At 41.3% G+C, this 17269-nt stretch overlaps 1 protein-coding gene and 1 long non-coding RNA gene across 7 annotated transcripts in view; one reads left to right on the top strand and one right to left on the bottom strand.

Moving 5' to 3' along the window:
- Auts2 (activator of transcription and developmental regulator AUTS2) overlaps positions 1–17269 on the top strand; it is a 1059321-nt gene that overhangs the window by 119926 nt on the left and 922126 nt on the right. The window lies entirely within an intron of this gene.
- Positions 3058–8658, bottom strand: LOC143437470 (uncharacterized). Its single transcript, XR_013106926.1, has 2 exons — positions 8538–8658; positions 3058–3881 (listed from the first exon to the last, which is right to left on the bottom strand). It is a non-coding gene; the product is annotated as an uncharacterized LOC143437470 (long non-coding RNA).

The following is a 17269-nucleotide window of genomic DNA, read 5'->3' as shown; positions in this document are numbered from 1 at the left end:
GAAAGACTTGATTAAATCAGCACTGTCACTTGTGTGACCTTGGTGGAGTAATTTAACCCCCTTGAGCTTCATTTCCTTAGTTATAAATGGGGGTGACATTGCTGAGCGGCTCAGTTCAATAAGGAGATGTATTTGACACGATCAACACGCCACCTGACCCATGGCAAATGCCAGGCAAGCAGTAGATGTTATTTTTTATTAACAGCTAACATTTGTGTAGCGTTCATGCTCGGCAGAGCCCTTTCATTCGCCATTTCTCATTTGTGAATCTGAGTGCATTATACAGATAGAGTTTTAAATGTTTCGTGGGTTTTATGTTCATTGCCTTGAGATTGTTTGACTTTTAGGTATCTGTAAAGCACTTGTCACACACCTTTATGTCACTGTCTTTTTATTTAAACATAATTCTAAATCCATCCCTAAATCTGACTGAGCAGTTTCCCAAGCCCTTTGGTTTTGTTTTCTTTTTAGTTTGATTTCATAAGTGGTAATGGTCAAGAAGACCGTTTCTCTTTTGGAATAAAAAATGGTATTATTGGGAATAAAAGCAAAAGCCACTTTGTTCATTTCAGTGCCTTTTAAAATCCCCTAAAAGACGATTTATTATATTCTGACATTGTCTTCAAATAGTTGAAGAGTGTGATGTGTCAGTCTTATTTTCTATAAGGTTTGTGCCTTAGGGAGAGCATATTGTTTCTCAGAGTGCCAGCTTCCCATGGATAGAGAATGGCAAGTACCAGTTTTTCCAGGATGACTTCCCACTGTAGAATGTCTGTTGAGAACGGAGACCATGATATTTGTCGGCTTGCTCTCTGTTGTTGTGGCTTATGTGATGTGTTTTCTTTCCACTGCCTTTCCATGTATTATCTATTCGTGCCTTTAGGATGTAGGGAAGTGTCAGTAGTCTGGGAAGTGCATGGAGTATATGACACCCTGGCCAGATAGGACAGACTTCTTTTCAGTGATTGTTGTTGATAGCTAGACCTTGGCATTTCAGTGGACAGCAAATTCAATGAGACATCAGAGTGGAAACTTCTTTTCAGCTATAATATAGTCAGTCTGTGACCAATTCCCTGATGGTCTTTTAAGTACAGAAGAAATTTGTATGAGGCCTTTTGATTTTCAGAAGCCTGGAAAAGTGATGACAAGTTGTCATAGTATTTTGGTGATACCTGGTGAGTGTTCTCAGCCAGGTGGCTAAGAAGTTTGAAGGTGCTGACTAATTCCTTGAGAAAGGAGCAGTTAAGGTCATGGCTTTTAAATAATATCTTGGGTTAGGTGTGGTGGCTCTGCAGACTTCTGATTCTAGCATTCAGGGAGGTTGAATTAAGAGAATCAGGAATTGAAGGCCCACAGTGTCTCTCCTAAAAATAGAAAAGCAAAACCAGAACACCGAACTAAAAATGTACTTGGGTAGCAAAGAGGGTAGTCTATTGAGATGCATCAAAATCTTGATAACTCTTTGAAGTGTGTGTGTGTATGTATGTGTATGTATGTGTGTGCATGTGTGTGTGTCTGTCTATCTGTCTGTCTGAGTGTTTACAATATTAGTGGCTTCGGCGTAGTGTGTAAGCAGTGCGTAGTGTTGAGGATGTGTCTCAGAGGTGAGCCACTGCTAGCACAGTGTGAGACAGTGTGGGTGCACTGTCCTTTACCTGCCCAAATCAACAAAGACTTCCTGGGCTTCGGCACAGGATGCCTTTCAACCTTCAAGATTGTTAAAAACCCTTCCTAGGGTTTGTTTATCTTCTTTAGGAATCCTTAATAACAAATCTCAAAAGGCTCACCTTTCCCCAGTGCTATTAATGTTCTAAGAGGTGCTATACATTATGTTAAAGTTAGTGTAGCTCTCCATGGGAAGGCTGGGTTTTAAATGAGACTTATTCAACCTCTTCTTAGCTGGTGTTTCATTACCACTGAGGATTTACAATGCTGTAGCTCTGAGGAACAGCTGGTAAGAATGCCAGCTTCGCTAATATTTAGAGTCATAAAACTCTGGGTATTGGACAAGCTCTTAATTACTCTGAATCTGTCTTTGTCTTAATAAAAGTTGGATTGTACCCACTAAAATAAGATGACTGTGTTTGCATTAATCTCCAAATGTAGGTTAATACCTTTTTAAAGGCTGTCTTTTAGACAAGAGACTTGAAAATTAATTTCCCATTTTTAGCTTCAAGTGAAGAGCTCTTCCACATGGAGTTTGAAGGGCTGCCATTTTTCTGATGCTGTAGATTCAAGTGCCAAGAAAAGTTTGCTCCTCTCTATTTCTTTTTTCCTTTATGTAAAGAAAATACTTTCCCTTAAGTGCTTAGGGCTGTACATGGTTTGTCTGTCTTTTAAACCGATGCTTAAGATTAATAGAGGAGTCTTGTTTTCTCAATGGATTTTGGTTCACTGGGTTTAAGGGCAGGATGAAGGGCTAAGTTGTGGGGATCCTAAGGCATGGATGGAACATAGTATAGTCCATAGTTTTAAATCCATCTGTCCTGCTATTCACCCTTTCATCTGCTTATTTGTCCATATGTCTGTCCATCCCCCACCTACCTACCCACTCTGTATATGTCCACATCCTAATTTCTGTTCTCCTTTCCAATTTAACTATCCTTTCCACCTGTCTGTCTGTCTGTCTGTCTGTCTACCTATTTATTATCTATCAAACTTTAACCTGAATTATCTGACTGCTTTCTTATTGGGGCTTTCCTTCCTTCCTTCCCTTCCTCAAATGCAAAACAGCAACTTTTTTTTTTCCCCTTTTCTTGTCTCTAGGGTATGCTGCCTATGAGAGCACTTTATTTATTTCCAGAGTTCATTTCTGTAGTACAGATGGTCAGCCTAATTTTAAGGGAATCAAAAAACAAATGTCTGTATCAACTAAGATCTTCTGAGTTGAGAGTCTCTGTCTGGCATAGTAATGTCCTAGAGTTTTAGTGTAGGAGTATTCAATATCTTGTATTAATCTTTATCAGTCTGTAGTGAGTTAGGGGCAGGTTTAAAGAAATAAAAACTAACATTCAAGTGAAAGAATAATTCACACATAGCTTCTTACCAAAGTGACAGTTTGTTTTCCTGTATTTCAGTTTATTGATTTTATAGACATTTCTATGATCACATATTTATATCCCCAATTAAGACATATTAGAGGCATGTGTCAACAAAGCAGACATTCTGCCATTTCCCTCCAGGGAATCTTTATTCAATAAATGTGGGATAGGTCACAGGAATCTAGCTCTTAGGATCAAGCACACTCGATATTCAGACCAGTCTGCTGCACCTTCTCAACATTACAGGTTTGGGTAGTTAATTTGTAGGACACAAGTTTCTTTTTGTGTGTGACATCTCTGATCCAGTATTATTGTTGTCTTTTCATGCACACCATCATGTAGGGCAGCATGAGTTCTCAGATAAGCTTCATGGGATAGATTTTGGGTCAGTAATAGAAGAATGAAGACTCCTGAATTGCCAGTTGTCTAAAATCTATCTTGGTACATGATGAACCTGGATGTCCGACTTGATTGTTCATGGAGGTGGGCCCTGCCTTCTCCTCAGAGATTGAAAGAGTTGTCTTGCAGATGAGTCAGGACTCTGAATGGGTGCAGTGGGGTCTGAGCATGAATAGATTTAACAGGGGAGAGCAGACACTATGAGACCTCTGTCTGCTCTTAGCTTGTTTGTAACGATGGTAGGATGGGAGTAGTTTGAAGAACATGAGCAGGTGAAAATCTTACTTCCCAAAGATTGTGGGCTCTTCCCTTCTCCAGAGGCACAGGGCTCCACAAATGTAGCTGTAGACATTACCAAGTGTGGTTCTTTGGAAGAAGACTCTTGCAATGGTGTTTGTCAGCTCGGCAGCCAGTATGAGTGACTGGCACAGAGGCTGGGACCTGGTGACATGTTTGTTGAATGAAGACAGTGAAGAAAAGAGCTCATTCAGCACTGAGACAGCTGAGCTCCTTCTAACCTAGAGACTGTGTAACACTTACTTTGCCGGTCAGTTCTTAGGCTCCAGTATGGAAGGCAAGAGTACAGGGACTTTGCTTCTTCAGTGCTGGACTTCTAGTACTTACAACACCTGATAACAGTGTTACATTTCTACTGCTTAAGCAGGAGCTGACTTTAATGCTGTCTTTCTATATGTAGACTAGGTCCATGTGTTTGTGTTCTACTTACATTCCTTAGAATTATTGGTTCCTCAGTATTTTGTTGAATTGACCTGTTTTTTGTTAAAGAAGGTGTGCTTAAGGTGGTACTTTGTAAATTTTATTACATTGAATTTCCGGAAGAGATCTTTTATCTAGTCGTTTATCCAGTGATCTATTTTGACCCTCCTTCTTACGAGCCACTCATTTGTGCTCCATGACTAGCCAGCCTCTCCTTCCAGATCTGGACTTGGGCAAGGAGACTGAAGAGATGAAGGTAAAGCCAGGCCATCTCAGAAACACAGTCCAGTTCTGGAGCACACTGGCAAACCTGCTGGCTGATATGTTTTGATTTGGATACTTCCCCTGGTATTTTAGTGTTATGGTATTTTCCTGTTCTCAGAGAGAAGTGAGAATTTGCTGTAGGTTTATGGCCCAGATTAATGGGGTATTTTGTGAAGGCTCTGAAGTGTTATCGCTTCATCTTTATCCCTGCCTGCTATTCTGCATGAGAAGTGTTTGGATTACTGGAGAGGAACTATCAATTTACCTGTGTTACCCAGTGTCAGCTTAAAGCTGATTAGCATTTTGCATCACCTTTTCGGCTCATCAATCATGTGCTTCGCTTCTCAGTGTGCAGGCTGTAAGCCAGTAAGGAGATACTTGCTGCAGCATCTTGGCCTGTGCTTTTGAGAATATTCTGACTCTTAACCCTTCAGTGCTTTGAGTCCAGGAGAAGTGTCACTTCTCTGGGAAATGGGTGAAAACTCCTGATGGATTTTCTCCAGGAGATCCTCATAGTTGCTTTGGACAGAAGTCCCATACTTATATCACCAGGGGCACAGTCAGCCACAGGTGTGGTTCCTTTGATGCTGTACACTGGTTTTAAAATTCAAAGGTGTGTAGCAATATTGAGAAACCAGGAAGTGTCATACCAAAAGCCCAGATTGGCATGACAGTAGAGCTCAGATGGTAGATGCTTGCCTAGCATGCACACAGACTTGGGTTTCTCACCTAGCACTTCAAAGCTGGAAGATCAGAAGATCTGACAGCATTGGGCTTGCTATATACCTGAATCCAATTGCTTCTCAAACATGAGAAACACATTTTCTACCTTGCTTCAGATTCTGTTTCTACTCAGCTTCTCCATGGAACGAGTCAACATTTGTGAAAGGTAATATGAGCATTCTGTCTAAGCTCCACCCCACAGATACCTGGCAACAGCCAGGTATACCTGACTCACTATAAAAGTGGCTGCTTGCCCCCTTCTCTCCCTCTTGCTCTCTTGTTCCTGCTCTTGCCTTCCTGCACCTGCTCTCTCCCCATTCCCCTCTCCCCTCTTTCTCCACTTGCTCATGGCTGGCCCTGCCCCTCCCCTCCCCTCCCCTCCCCTCCCCTCCCCTCCCCTCCCCTCCCCTCCCCTCCCGTCCCCTCCCCTTCCCCCCTCTAGCTTTCTCTGCCTCTATTACCCTCTTAACTCCCCTCCTTCCTCCCTTCTTCCTTCCCTCCCTCCTTCTCTCCCTTCTCTCCCTTTCCACTTCCTTCCTCCCCCTGCCTTTCTCTGCCTCTATTACCCTCTTAACTTTCCTCCCCACGCCCTGAATAACCTCTATTCTGTACTATACCTTGTGTTGCTCAGGGGGAAGGGATGCCTCAGCATGGGCCCATAGAGGCACCACCTTCCCCCATACCTCACCACACCTCCACAGAACATATCTCTCCCCCCCCCCCTTATCTTTTTACAAACATATCAGGTAATACTTGAATTGTTGATTTTATTTTGCACAATTGTGTAAACAGGTGAGTTTTTTTGTAGTTTGTTTTTATTATTTATTTATTTATTTATTTGCCATTAAATTCTAGACAGCAGGGACCATTTATTGAGAGTGTTTACTAAGGCTCTAGGATTGCATCAAGTGTTTTCTTGTTAATGGAGTAATGCTTGTTATTATAGAGTTCTTACAGTTACACTATTAATACGGTTGGAGAGAAGGCTCAGAGGTTAATGTGGTGCTCTGGCAGGGCATCAGCACCCACGTAGGGTAGCTCACCTGTAACTCCAGTTTCAGTTTTCAAACTTCTGACCGACACGGGCAACTGAATTTACGCACATACACACTCATGCTCCCACATGTGTGTGCATGTGGACATACACATGATCTGTTAAAAACCTTAAAAAAATCCAATTACTCTAATAGTACGGATGAATAAATTGAGGCAAAGATGTGAAATATATTGCTGAAAGCCTAAGGCCAGCTGGCTAGTAGAAGCTAGGCAGGGTCACCATGTGTACTCTGAAGGAGTCTTCTGCTTAGATCAGCTTTCTTGACAACGTTTGATGGTCTCTTACCTCTGGCCTCCTCTTTAACTCATGACCCACTAGGAACAGTGGGCTTTGCCTGAGAAGGTGATTGACAGTAACATGGCTCTTGGATCCTTACCCTGTTTCTGGGAGATGAGGACTGCTGTGTTCATAGCCATCACTACCCCCATGGAACATTTGAAAGAGAATACCTCATGCAGGACCCATAAATCTTTCTCACCCTCATGGCTTGGTCTTATTTGCATGTTTACTTGTTGCGAATAAAAGCCTTGTTACAGTAAACCAAAAGCAATTATTGATACTTAAAATTAAATTGCAACAGATACTGTCAATAGCTACACTGCTCATTGACCACACAGTACTAACTATATACAGAGAATCCTAACGAGATGTATTTTATTCTGCTGAACCAAAATTGGAACACTGGCCTTCTCCAAGAAATTTCCTTTTGACTTGGGGAAAGTTAGGGAACTCTCAGATCTTTTACCAGTCTAAAAGAGCCAGGATTGGGGGAATTCCTCAATCATTTCTTCTGTTGAGGTTTCAAGATAGGCGGGAAAGTTGTACCTTTGAAAGGAGCAGACGTGGATTGAAGGTAGAGTTAGTTCCTTAAAGAGGTGTGTGTGTGTGTGTGTGTGTGTGTATGTCCAGGTGCACTTGGTGGTATGTGTGGAAGTGAGGTTGTTGTTGACTATCTACCTCTTTTGCTTCCCATCTTCTTTCTTTTGAGACAAGATTGCTCACTGAACCTAGAGTTTGGCATTTGAGCTAGACTGGCTGGCCAGTGCACGAGCCCATGGACTCAGTCTTTCTCTAGGGTTATAGTTGTACTCTATCTTGCAGAGACTTTTAGATGGTATGAAGTTTAAGTCTTTATGCTTGAGCAGCAAACACTTTACCCACTGAGCCATTTCCCCCTCACCAGATTTTTTTAAAATTAACTAGTTTGTTTATTTTATTTGTGTGTCTCAGCCACATGTGCAAATCCTATTTTTCTCTTTGCATTTTTTCCCTTTTCAATTTTAGTTCGCTTTTTGTATGTGCACGTGGCAGTGTGTGTTTCTGTGCATCCATGTACCAGGGAATACTTGGCCTATATTTGATGCAGATCCTAGTGTTTTAAGTGAATTTGTTGGCTTATAACCTCAGGGGACTGTGTAATCTGATAGGTAGCAAAACCGAAACAGCTAGAAAGTACAGCATTCTTTTCTAACTTAGAGGTTAGGCCATCTTCTCTTGAGAGTGAGATCTGGCAGCCTGGTGCCCAGCAACTTGTCTCCAGGCTTGCTCTGAGAGTAAACATTGAAGCTGGTGATGTGTGTATTTGGACAGAGCTGGGTTTCTCTAGAGGCCATACAAGTGGCAGTTTAGTAGGCAGGGCAATTAAGTGCTAGGAGGGAAGAAAGGAAAGGAATCCTTGCTTGTGTTTGTACCTGCTTACTGGTTTGTAGCAGGCTTGATTGACGCCTGAATCAGAAAGACTTAAAGCAGCTTCCCCCTGAGAAGCACCATTGTAGTGGTTTTTCCTCTTTGTTGCCCGGGGTCCCTGGTGAATAGGACTTAGCTGTGATTCAGCTGCTGCTGTTCTTTTGGTAATCAGAGTAGAGGAGGGAGAGAAGGGCTGCTATTAATGGCTTCGTATTTTGCATTCTCCTAATCAGATATCCCACAGTTATTAATGTGCATGCAAGATGTTCTCTGGTGTCCCTGGGTAGTTTTCTTAGGTGTACCAGACTCTCTGCTTTTTAAGATGAAATGATTTATTAGGTTCTAGCCTAGGTGGGATGGATGAAGGTTGTTACAAAGCTTCTAAGTGAAAGGAATATTATATGAAGCCAATGTTTGGGGTGTGGGAGTAGCAACCTACCATCTTTAACTCCCAACCTTCCTGCCCTGATAAACTGTATCTAGTTAATATCTTTCACATACTAAAAGTGAAATAGCAGAGCTATTTACTAGGCAGCTAAATGCAAATTCTCTCTCCCATTAGCTTTAATTAGGATGAAATCATACATTTAAATAACCACTTCTGTTACTAATAACTGAACTTCTGATTCACTCTGAACCCCGGTAAATACCTCTTATGATGTGAGTGGCCCACGTCTGAGTCATTTGCACCTGTGTGTTGATACATTCAGGTTCCTCATGTGGTGACACACATCTGGGGTTGCAGGGAAGGCCTGGCATGGTGAATTTTGGGCGTACAGCTTTCTGTAGTCCTCCTGGGGGCAGATGGAATAGTCCATCTATGTACCAGGGAGTTTTGCAAGTTATGAGAAAACAACTGAACCAAATTCTACACTTAATAGAAACATACTATTTAAACATTGGCTTTTCGTATCATTATTATTGTTGTATCTTTATTCATTTATTCTGTGTAAGCAACCGTTGTTAACATTCACTACTGTCTAATATAGATGAAAATAAGCCTTTGGGTTAAGCTAATTGAGATAAAACGTGTGTACTTTATATTTCTTTGACACACATGGTTTGTTTTTAGGGTTGTAGATGTTGTCTAGGTGGTGTGCAGAAAAGTAGTTTGTGAATTCATAAGCCTGTGTGTGCTGTGAGAGGAAGGGTTGAGCCTGCTTGTTGGAGGATCAGAAACAAATAAGCAGCTTGGCTTTACTCCCTGGTGGCATAACCAGCTAATGAAAGAGAGGACTGCTAAACTCCCGGTTGTCATCCTGCCTAAGAAGACTTAGTAGAAAGCCCAAGACTTTAGTGGGTCTGTGAGGTGGGGGCAGATGGGCAGAAGACACAGAGCTCATAGCAGCATGAAACATACTGGGAATGTAACTTGCTGCCTGTCTCTTTGATCCTGGCAAGGTACAGCTGACCCTGCTTACCTCCTCTAGAAATGGGAATTGTGCCAGATATTAGCTATAGGAGACCAGCTGCTGCTTCTGTGTTCTGTAGCTTTTGATCAGGACATTGTTCTTAATGAAGTCTGACCAGCATCATTTCGACAGGAGTGAATGACAACTGGTATGCAAGAATTCCTCTTGATTGGCAGCATTTGGGACTAGTAACCAGAGGAGGCTGGTAGTGGGGCTGGGGCAGGGAGAGATGCCAGCTCTGATTGACAAGAGCTTATCTTCATTTAATTTTCTGAGGCAGCATGGTTGAAGCGTCAGGGGGTTGAAAGAAGAGACACAATTGTAAAATATAATTAAAAATTCTTGACAAAACACACCTAAATCAAAAGCATCTTTCAATAAGATTGCAGTGTACAGAGTTGAGGTGTGGCTGTGCAGAAAAGGCTTTTATTCTGGGTGGGGGTAGGTGTTGTTTAAAAGTAACGCTTGCTGTCTGGATGACTGTCAGCCTCCTTGGAAAGGTTTCCTTGGCAGAGGCCAAGGAGGAGAACAGTGGATGGGGGTGGCAATTGCTTATCACACAGATTGCTGGAGCATTTCAGTCTTACTTAATTTAAATGTATGTGTTTTGAAGGCTTGTTGCCTAAGGGTGTATATGCAATGCCCCGGTATGACACATGTCTAGTGTGCCATGGTGCTTTGTGAATCGGGACCCCAGGACAAGGGTCTGAGGTGCATATTTTACATTTCAAAGCAGAAGTGACCTCCAGGTTCTTCCATCATCCCTCAGTTCCCACCTGGCATACCCTGCCTCTAACCCTGACCGTTCCAGCTCAGGTGCTGAACTGCTCCCTATATAATCCAGACATTTTGTCTGTCTGTCTGTCTGTCTGTCTGTCTCACCCCCACCCACTTCCCACGACAACTTCCCTAGTCTCCTACCTTGGGGACAGTGAATTGCCCACCAGAGAGCAGCTTCCCAACAAACCTGCCTTTACTATAATCTAATCTGACTTGAACTGGCTCATTTCACCAGCAGTGGAGAAATAACCTATCAGAACCTTAGCACTACCATTTTCTGACCAGTTAGTACTTACTACAGCTTCCAGCTTTCCATTTTGGTGTAATTTTAAAGATGTATACATTTTCTTGAACTAGTTACTCTTGAAACGTACCTAAAAACTCAGTTGAACAATACAAATGACCACCCTAACCATGGTCACACCTTCATCCCTACCCCTAACTTAAACTCAACCCAATATTTATTTTTCCTTTTATTTTTGAGAGTATGATATAATTATATCATTTCCTTCTTTTTCTTTCCCCCTCCAAACCCTTCCATATGTCTTCCTTTACTCTCTTTCAGATTCATGACTTCTTTTTCGTTGTTACATGCATATGTGTATATGTGTATACATATATAATTGCAAATAAAACATGTTTGGTCTGTATATGTTTTCAGGGCTGAGGATTTAGTGTCTTCTTTCATGGATAATTCCCATACTCTTAGGATTTTTTGGTTGCCTGTAGTTCTTGTGTAGTGTTGAGGCCTTATGTTCTTTCCCTATCCACTTTGGCATGGCTATTATTGCTGTCCTTGTTCAGGTAGTGTTTAGGTAGCCACTGTACTGGTGAAACTTAATGGTGCAGATTAATGACATTACTAGGGGACATAGTCTCACAGCAAACTCCTGATCTTCTTGTTCTTAATCTTCTCTTCTGAACTCTTCCCTGGCCCTTAGGTGCAGGAGTCATTTTCTAGATGTAGCTATTGGAACCAGGCTCCACTACTTTGCATTTTGACTGATTGTGGTTTTTTGTAATGGTCTCCATCTGTTGCAAAGAGAAGTTTCCTTGATGAGGGGTGAGGACTACACCTACTTGTGGGTTTAAGGACTAATATTTAGAATGTCGTTAGGGGTTATGCTGTTTTAGGGAGGTGCTGGTTGTATGGTTCCTCTTCAAGAGCCCTGGGTAGTTGGCTTGGTTAGACATGTTACCCATCTTCTAGACATCATTTATACATTTGCAAGCTTCTTTAGTCAGGCTTGTCTCTCAAACCTTCCTCCAAGTCTAATATTCATCTTAGATTATAGTCTTTAGAATCTCATTCATTACAGAAGACTGGCTGGTACATTCTCATACTAGAAAGGTGGGAGAGATCCCCTGTCTTCATTGGGGTGCCTATACTCTCACTGAATTTGTCTGATAATCTTGGAACTGATTTCACTGAGATTTGTTTTGATAATAGACAAAATACTGAGTCATATGTGGGATCTCTTGCTTCCTAGTTCATATATGTGTGTGCAAAGCTAACTTACCTAAGACCCAGTTTCTTCACTATGGGAAGATTAACCATATTTATTGTTACAGGGAGTGGCTGTGAGGTTATGTAAGAACACATTTCACAAATCCTCTTGAAGCAGGTGGTTAAGTGTAATTATTTATAATCCATAAACCACGTCTTTTATGATGTCGTATAGACATAAATGTTACCCACTTTTCTTTAGTTGTTTGAGGTACTTGTATTTTTAAAGAGGTTTTACTTTTAAGTGTGTGTATGTGTTTGTATGCATGCACACACATGCATACAAATAACTGTGGAAGGCAGAGGAGGGCATTGGATCTCCCTGGAAATGGAGTTACAGGTGGTTTTGAGCTGCCTGATTTAGATGCTGGCTACTGAGCTTAGGTATTATGTAAGAGCAGCAAGTAATCTTAACTATTATCTCTCCAGCCCCATATATGTATTTCCCACTCCCACCCTGAGACAGGGTCTTACTCTGTAGTCATGGTTGGCCTGGAACTTGCTTTGTAGACCAGGCTGGCCTCAAACATTTATGTAACACCAGGATTCTATCTTTTGAGTCTTAGATTTATTTTTAATTTTTGAGAGAGTCCATATGCAGATGTGGGAAGAGGCCAGAAGAAGGTTTTGTGGAGCTGGAGTTACAGGTTGTTATGAACTATCTGAAGTGGATGCTGAAAACTGAATCTGAGCAGATCAGTACATGCTATTAACCAGTGAGCCATCTCTCCTACCTTGTGCTTTGTTTTTGAGAGAAGGTCTAATCATGTATTCCTGGTTCTCCTAATAATTGCTATGTAGCCCAGGCTGGCCAGAGATTCATGATAATCTTTACCTCAGCTTCCTGAATGCAGCTGATCTTATAGGTTTGAACTACCCCAATTGGCTCTAGAATTCTTTTTGAAATAATTTATTGCTTAGAATATTTACAAACAAGTCATAAACAATATAAATAAGCTCTCAGAAAATTTAGTTATTTTTTGGCTGTTGACACACACACACACACACACACACACACACCCCCACACACCCATACCCATTGAACAGAGCCCTGGCTGTCCTGGATTCACTTTGCAGACCAGGATGTCCTGTAACTCACAGAGATAAGCCTGCTTAAATTAAAGGCATGTTTCCCCATGCCTGGTGTTGTCCTATATTTTTAAACAGTACCTTTTGCAAAGATCTGAACTCACTGCTTCTTGAGGACAAAATCCTGGTTCTCCATGGTCCAGTCTTTATACATGTTTTCATAGTTCCTGTTGCTTTAGAACACATAGCTTTACACTTTCCTCTGCAAGCTAGTGGTGGTCGAGAGAGCAAGGAACTCTGTCCACACATATAGTGCACAGGCTGGACTATACAGGTGATGAGTACCATCCCAGATGGTATAAACCACTGCTTAGACTGTATCTCTTAAATTCAAAAGACTCCTATGAGTGTTTAGGATCAGATAGGCGCCTTTAAAAAAGTACCTTTTGCCCTGCCTCACTGTTGTATTTAGAGATGGAGTAAGTCCAGGGTGTCCCATTGCCCTGCTTGGGAGCAGTGAATGTCATGTTATCAGAACTTATTCTATGAAATTTGAAGTGCACTCTGCCCCTCTGCACCGTTATGACTGCACCCGAGCATTTTAATCAACTTGCTTTCATTGGAGTGTACAATTTTTCTTCTCATTACATCCGCAAGCTCTCAAGTTTACAGACACGATCTCTCTGGCTAGACTAATATTACATGACCATTCTTGCATGCAAATTCAAAATTTAATATCTTGCTGCAGGTCTGTTGAGTTTTATGCAAATTCAAATATAGATTATATTTTGGAGCTGTAAATTAGAAATTACATTCCAGGGAAGAAATAATATTTGTGTGGGTTTAGAAAAAGTAATCTTGCAGTTTGCATGGTGCATGCCATTTTTTTCCAGAATAAATGGGATTTTGAGTATTCTGTATGGGCTTAGAAGATACCTTGCCAGCAATGCTACTGGTAATAAAAGGATAAAAGCAATGACCAGTCTATAGGTGAACTTTTAAGAAAAATTATTGTTTTTAGTTATTGTACAGAATCATGAATTTTAGTATAACATTTTAAGTTCATGTCAATTTAAAATGACATGTACTATCTTATCTAGGTCATTCAGGAGTAACAAGCGTCTCTCAGTGACTCATTCATTGAACGCTGTGTTACAGAAAGGTGTTACGTACATGGCTTAGCTCTTGGCTTTGATAATGTACTGATGAACCAGTCTTTGTCTTTCTGAAGCTTTTCTTTTGCTTGTATGGATATTTGATACCTCTGAATGAGGCAGGAGGATTATCATGTATGTACAGTATAACATATTCAGTATACCAATCAGTATACAGTTCCTACCTAGAGAGCATATTTCTATGACTCTTCCTGTCATCTTTAATGCCTTTAAAATTCTAACTTCATGAATTTAATTCACCCACATAAAGTGTATAGGTCTGTGCCTTTTAGTACTACAGACATAGTTGGGCACATACCACCATGGTCAATTTCAGGATGTTTTTATCTACTTCTAAAGAAACATGTCCCATTATTTATTATATGCACATTCTCATCTCACATCTTGTAGGCCTTGCCTTGCTCCCTTTCCTGTCTTGTTTTGACTGTAGCTGGACCATGCAGTTGCATTCCAACTGTTCTTGTAAATAGCCATTTGAGCTTTTTCTGCCCCTCCACATTTGGTTCTTTGGGTGCTAAAACAGCTGCTGAAGACAACACAGGAGCTCACCAGTTTGGCCTTTCATATGGCAGCTTTATTCAAAACCGCTCCTGTACTGCGTAAGTTATTTGTTTTTATACAAAAAAAAAAAAAGTTCTCTCTAGCTTGCGGCTTCTCTGCTGCCATGTTGACAAATGTTGCTTCTAGTGAAATACACAAAAATAAATAACAGCAAGGGAGAGGGTAGTGCAGAGCTAAGTGAATTCATTTTGCCTCTTGAGTGCCATTCTCATTTGTTTTAAAAACCACCCTGGCATTGCAGGCAGGAAAGGAGGAGGCAGAGAGCTGCAGGAGGAAAAGGGCTACATTTGATTCTGTGAGTTGGGTTGCAGGGGCTGGTGGAACAGACAGCTTGAGAACCATCTAGAGTGTAGATCCCAGGGATAGAGGAGTTCACAAGGAATCCTGGGAATACCTCATACCATTTCATTAGACTGGAACAATCTTTGAGCACTCCTCTGAGTTTCTTTGCTACCTCCCACCCACCCACCCCAATTCTGATAAGACTCAGATTTAAGCTGTGGTGATATAGTTGGAGATGGACCTTGTTCTTGTGGAGAGTGCATGGTAGGAAGTAGGACAAACCATGACCTGAGTGAGAAGGCCAGTCTTATGCTAACGAGCCATCCTTCCAGCAGCAGTACCTCATTAGATACCTCACAAAGAAAGGTTGCTTTTATTTACAGACCAGAGACAACAGGGATTTGAATTCTAGTACTTGTTTGTCAGAGGTCTCACAGTTCATGGGAGACTAGGGAAGTTGTCATGGGGGAGAATGGGGAAGGAGAGGCGCATGGGGGGGCGGGGAGGGAGAGAAGGGAGAGAGGGAGATAGACACACACAAAATGTCTGGATTATATAGGTAGCAGTTCAGCCCCTGAGCTGGAAAGTTCAGGGTTAGAGGCAGGGTATGCCAGGTGGGAACTGAGGGATGATGGGAGAACCGGGAGGTCACTTCTCTTTGATATGTAAAATATGCACTTCAGACCCTTGTCCTGGGTTCCCAAACCAGTCTCTAAGCCTCTTTATAAAGTACCATGGCACACTAGACATGTGTCCTATTGGGGCATTGCATATACACCCTTAGGCAACAAGCCTAATAGAATGGAACCCAGGTCTTCTGCAAGAGCAAGTGCTCTTTACCACTGAACCACTTTTCCAGCCCCTGAACTGCCTTTAAGAAAATTGCTGCACATGCTATTTTATAGGACTATGGATGGGAACAAAGGGAGAATCTGTGGGTGACTGAAGGAAGGACGGGCAAAAAGATGAATTTTTACCCTATGCTTCAAGTCTTGGCTGGAAGATACAGCATGCAGGATTGCATCTTATCATGCATGCTTTTTTTCTTTTTTTTTTTCTTTTTTCTTTTTTTTTTTGGTCACATAGGAAGTGATATACAAAAGGTGCTTGTTCAGGTGATTGCACCTGTAAATGTATTGCCAGAGGAAGTCATACATAAGAAGTTCAGTGTAATACTTAGGATTGTAGTAGTCTGAAACCCATTTTTTTTTTCAGTTCAAACCCTGTCTTTATCAAAAGGGGTGGCTACCAGGAGTTGGCTCAGTCTTTCTAGGATCCTCTCCATTTGTGTCTTGGACATTTGTAAGTATAGTGGTTTTTCTCCTCATGGAGCTGGAGGAATTAGATGTATTATTCAATTTCCATAAAGTTCTTCTCACATTCAGGTGTCCCTTGGGCATTGGATTCAGGCTACCATTATCACTCCTCGAATATCCATATATTAAGGATGCCCAAAACCTTTGCATAAAGCAGCCTGGTGTCTCCATGCAACCTATACAGGGCTTATGCAGTATTTTAAATTATCTACAGATTACTTACATTACCCAATAGAATGTAAATGGCGTGAATAGCTGTCATAATACATTGTTTAGGGAATAATGATAAGAAAATAGTTTGTATATGTTTAGTGCAGTCACAGGTTCATAGAATTTTTAAAAATCCTTGTTTGGTTAAATTTTTGCATATAGAGCCTGAGGGTATGGGGCACCAACTACACTGACTAAAGATATATTTTTCAACCATTATGGTCACTCTAGGTGCTATTTTCCATATTCCAACCTGATCCTGTCTAGTGATGTGAAATTTCACCTCCTGAGAGCTCAGGCAGTGCCCTGTGCTTCTCTGGAGCTTTTCCTTTGAGCTGATCTGGTGGTCTTCCCTTGAAGTGGTATTTTTTATTAGAGTGATGATGTGGACTTCTGGGAGAGTGAGCATGTTAGGATGGGCTCTGGCTGTGTTCTTCCACTGGGAGAAGGCAGCATTTGTCAGAACACAGTGTGGTCTTGTCCAGGTTCCCGTTGTACAGATGGGACTAGTGTCTCTCTTAGCCCTTTGTCATGGGGGTATAAGCCAGGGCTGTCACTTACTGAGCCAGGAATAGTATCAGTATTAGTCTTTTTCTTTTTTTTTCTTTTTATAGTAAGTACTAATCAATCTGCAGTTAACTCTGTATCTAATTTCTGAATCAGATGCCATGAATTACTGCCCCTGAATGTGTTTGCCAATAAAAGGATAAGTTAAGGCTTTTAATCAATGCTTCTTGCACTCAGTATTTAAGGTCAGAGTCTGGTATGAGACTTATTTTGATCTAGATAATTGTTGGGTTAAAAATGAATGGTTTTTGAAATTGTGACACTGTGGTTGACTCTTGAGTGAATTAATCTTTGAGAAAATGGAAAACTGTCAATTTCATGAGTTCTCTTGCTCTCCAGTTGTTCTTCAGATCACTCATGGAAAAATATGACTTTTAGGTGGGAGGCATTCTTTCTCATTGAGAAGGGAGATAAGATATTGATACACATTTTTGAAGGCCATAACACTGGAGGAGCTCAAGGGGACTCAGAGAGGAAGTAGGGATATCTCAGATTGTCAGTGAGCTTGGATCTTGAGTCTCTGCTCTTTATGTTTTAGGTGAG

The sequence above is a fragment of the Arvicanthis niloticus genome, chromosome 24 (assembly GCF_011762505.2).
Source record: "Arvicanthis niloticus isolate mArvNil1 chromosome 24, mArvNil1.pat.X, whole genome shotgun sequence".
Taxonomy (NCBI): Eukaryota; Metazoa; Chordata; class Mammalia; order Rodentia; family Muridae; genus Arvicanthis; species Arvicanthis niloticus.
The sequence above is the reverse complement of the archived record's forward strand: the minus strand, read 5'-3'. Positions and strand labels throughout refer to the sequence as shown.